The sequence below is a fragment of the Littorina saxatilis genome, linkage group LG16, assembly GCF_037325665.1.
Source record: "Littorina saxatilis isolate snail1 linkage group LG16, US_GU_Lsax_2.0, whole genome shotgun sequence".
Taxonomy (NCBI): Eukaryota; Metazoa; Mollusca; class Gastropoda; order Littorinimorpha; family Littorinidae; genus Littorina; species Littorina saxatilis.
The window spans coordinates 4803381-4807976 of NC_090260.1; the positions used below are offsets into that span (position 1 = coordinate 4803381).

The 4596-nt window shown below is 41.2% G+C and overlaps 1 protein-coding gene across 2 annotated transcripts in view; it reads right to left on the bottom strand.

Annotated features, from left to right (window-relative positions):
* Positions 1–4317, bottom strand: part of LOC138950254 (uncharacterized) — a 38480-nt gene extending 34163 nt beyond the window's left edge. The window contains exons 1-2 of one of the 2 annotated variants that reach the window (XM_070321992.1): positions 4254–4317; positions 3679–4126 (exon numbers count right to left, since the gene is read on the bottom strand). The gene's annotated coding sequence lies outside the window, so the exon portion shown is untranslated. Of the gene's footprint in view, positions 1–3678; positions 4225–4253 lie in introns of those variants that run through there. The other variant, XM_070321991.1, reaches the window with a different exon arrangement.
* Positions 4318–4596: the final 279 nt, after the last annotated feature.

The window sequence follows — 4596 nt, forward strand, 5'->3', positions numbered from 1 at the left end:
TCAACACAGGGAGCCATGCTTTGAAACACGAGTTCCGTTTTGATAACTCATGGTTTGGGGCCCCAGCACGTTGTTGCAATCAAAGCTGGCGTGTGAAAGCAACTTTTTGTGTTTTGAGTTCATAAAATGTTGAGATAATTGTGCATGTTCCTCTCAGTATTCCATCCCCCCGGTTTTCAGTTGTAAATATTAAGCTTAGTGAGCGAATGTGGAAGCTACGTTGAGTCAAAGGTCACAGAAGATTTGCGTCGTGCAGCGAAGGAAAGAATCGCGATCTTGTTTCCGACTCAGTACCTCTTTGTTTTTCATTAGACCTGTCAGTCTGCTTGCTCGGATTTGTTAGATGTTTGCATATCTTGTTGCTATGTTCTTTGCTTTTATTATTGTTTCTTATTTGCGCTTCGTTTATCGATACAACGTCTTGTAAAAGCCAGATATGACGTCATCAAAACATGTATTGGAAAAAGAAAACAAAACGTCTGGGGATATTATACCCAGAAACTCCCATGTGAAGTTTCATGAAAATCGGTCTGGTAGTTTTCTCTGAATCGCTCTACACACACACACAGACACGCATGTTATGTTATGTTATGTTGATATTGTGGGTGGGTAGCACACGTTTTTAAATGTCTGTGGCAAGATGTATGAGTAGCTCCAGAATTAGAAACGTGTAGAATATATTGTGAGTGAGTAGCACATGTCTTTAAATGGGTATGACACGATGTATGAGCAGCTTCAGAATCAAAAACTTGTAGAATATATTGTGAGTGGGTAGCACATGTCTTTAAATGTGTATGACACGATGTATGAGCAGCTTCAGAATTAGAAACTCGTAGAATATAATTATTGTGAGTGGGTAGCACACGTCTTAAAATGTGTATGACACGATGTATGAGCAGCTCCAGAATTAGAAACGTGTAGAATAGATTGTGAGTGGGTAGCACACGTCTTTAAATGTCTATGACAAGATGAACGAGTAGCTTCAGACCTAGAACGTTGCAGAATATTCTGAAACCTCTAGAAAGATAACTCTTGCTGGCATGACGGATATGTGAATGATTGTGTAATGAACCGTTCTACACTAATCGCCATAAAAAACTAAACACATACATTTAGCTGTAGAACTTTGTGATGCCAGTTATAGTAAAACCAAGTATATTGCTAGAAAGGTCATATTTTATTCCCCTACCGTTTGAAACAAAGAGTTTTATTTTTCATCAATTGTGACCCTCCACCGCAGAATGAGTCGCATGTCACCTCGCGCGGTTCTGCGCCAGGCTTAATATAAGTCCGGGGTGTGTCTGGTAACGGTGTGAGGGTCACCTTAGTCACAGGCTTATAACTCAACACGTTTTCGCTCTTTTCTAAAACGGTTTAATTTCACCGCTAGATAGAGCATTAAAAACTCTTTAGGAAAATGTAAAAAATTAATATGAAAATCATGCAAAGGTGACATGCGACTCATTCCGTGGTGGAGGGTCACAATTAGTTTGTATGCAGTGTACCTGAGACCTAGGGCACCCCTAAAGTCAAATTCGCAAAAGTAAATTTGCAGACACTAAAATACCCAAAACAATCAAAACAAGCAAGAGTGACCTCGTTTTTGATCGCAAATTGAAGAACAACTCATTTTCTACCCACACACATTAATTTGGTTCAGCTGTTGTGCCTATAGCAGTGTTGTTTTGCCATTTTGAAGAAGACTGGCGTCAGCCTCGTCAGAAGCCGTACACGGCTTGTTTTCGCGTCATTGTATGTGCGCTATGTGGAAACAAACCCCGTAGTTTAGTAATGACTAGTTGTATTGCTTTTAAATTTGACTAAAATATTGTTAATACAATTGCAAAAGAGTGTGTCAAATATCATAGCGTTCGGATGAGTTGTTTTGGACGAACTGGAACTTTTTAGAAAAGTTTGATTAAACTGTAATAAAAAACGCTGGCGCTGGACTCGAGTACTCTTCAGACTGGCTCGCTTCCCCAGTATGAAAGTTTTTGTCTTGTGCACGTGGATTTAAAAAAAAATATATATATTTATTTATTTTACACAATTAAAAAAATTATTAGAGTAAAATAAAACATTAAAACGTTCATAATAAACAATAGTAAACAAGAATTAAAAAAAAAATAGACCGCCCATGCCGGGAATCGAACCCGGGTCACTTGGATTTAAAAAAAAAAAAAAAATTTTAATTTATTTTACACAATTAAAAAAATTATTAGAGTGAAATAAAACCTTAAAACGTTCAAAATAAACAATACTAAACGAGAATTTAAAAAACAAATTAAAAAAATATAGACCGCCCATGCCGGGAATCGAACCCCGATCACTTTGGCCATAGACTCTCTCGTGCTCTTTGTCTCTCTTTCACCGAGACCAAACCCTGCATTGTAATTTCTTTGCCGAGACCATTTCCCCACCCGTTGTCTGGCTTGCACTGAAATCATGCTTTTCTCGTCACTGCGTGACGTGTTCGCCGCTCAAGTCTCCCCTTTAGTTCAGGCTGTTCGCAAAGCGACCAGCCTCCCACCGCAAAAACTCCCACCGTTAAGAGTGGCTTTTGTGTTTTTTGGGGCATTTAGGTCCCAGGTAACATTATGAAGTTTTAATACGATCAATCGGACCTATTATCAAGTTAGTGTATCAACTTTTGAACGAACTGCGCCCAGTAGTTTCCCAGCAATAAGCTGTTAAGTCGAGACAGACAGACAGACAGACACACACACACACACACACAATTAAAGTCTGCTGGACCCTCCTACTGCGTACTCGGGGATAACTCTTTTCAGTATAGGCTCACTGTGTATAACTGGATCAAACACGTGATATTTGCTAATGAATAAAGTAATTAGTTTAAGGTACATACAGCGACATACAGTCTTACCTCTTCACACAGTCTTACCTCTACACACAGTCTTACCTCTACACACACAGTCTTACCTCTATACACACAGTCTTACCTCAACACACACAGTCTTACCTCTACACACACAATCTTACCTCTACACACACAGTCTTACCTCTACACACACAGTCTTACCTCTACACACACAGTCTTACCTCTACACACACAGTCTTACCTCTACACACAGTCTTACCTCTACACACACAGTCTTACCTCTACACACACAGTCTTACCTCTACACACACAGTCTTACCTCTACACACACAGTCTTACCTCTACACACACAGTCTTACCTCTACACACAGTCTTACCTCTACACACACAGTCTTACCTCTACACACACAGTCTTACCACTACACACACAGTCTTACCTCTACACACACAGTCTTACCTCTACACACACATTATTACCTCTACACACACAGTCTTACCTCTATACACACAGTCTTACCTTTACACACACAGTCTTACCTCTACACACACAGTCTTACCTCTACACACACAGTCTTACCTCTACACACACAGTCTTACCTCTACACACACAGTCTTACCTCTACACACACACAGTCTTACCTCTACACACACAGTCTTACCTCTACACACACAGTCTTACCTCTACACACACAGTCTTACCTCTACACACACAGTCTTACCTCTACACACACAGTCTTACCTCTACACACACAGTCTTACCTCTACACACACAGTCTTACCTCTACACACACAGTCTTACCTCTACACACACAGTCTTACCTCTACACACACAGTCTTACCTCTGTTCAGCAATGTCACCTGACAACTTGGCGCTATCTCGACACATCCAATGGTTGGTTGTTATTTCTTGTCGTCTCTTCAGCTGACAGTGCTAGCCGAGACTGTCTTCAGCTGACAGTGCTAGCCGAGACTGTCTTCAGCTGACAGTGCTAGCCGAGACTGATGCCAGTTTGTCTCCTGTCTCAGTTCAGATTGTAAGCTCCATGCTTAAAGCTATTTCTATTAGAATCCCGGGAGGTCTATCGCCTTAAAAAGAAAGTAGACACATCCAAAGTGTTAGACCGATATTAGAACAAGAAAGGCAATACAGTCAAACACAGGCGTTGTGAAGATGTGTCCTGGCTATCTGAGGTATGATCAGCATGGAAGACGTTCAGTGCAATATTTCCTGCTCACACAACTAACGACGTCAGCCTGATATCTCAGGACTGAAGATCGAAGACCGAACTGAAAACCCATTGAGCGAGACATGAAGTTCCCGATACTCACGTCAACATCAAGAGTGACTCAACATCAAGAGTGACTCAGCATCAAGAGTGACTGGCAGAACTTTACATATACAATAAAACACAACCTGAACACGTCTCTGCTGTGGTTGTGTCGACACATTCACACAGACACAGACTGGGCTCTGACAACACAGGTCGTAACAATATAAAGGCTTCAGCGCTGACACACGATACGTCAGTGTACCCGGACCCTCGTGACGTCACGCACAACTGCACATCCCGGCCACGATGAACTCACACGGGGACAGAAAGACAGCCGCGTACTTTTTGCAATGTGATACATTCAACGCTATGGTCACAAAGCAGCCATTTTTGGAGACGGTTTCTGGCAAATTTAACCTAAATAAATCATTGGGACATCCTGTGTAGTGCAATTTAAACACTCTGACGCTGTACAATTCAAAAAGT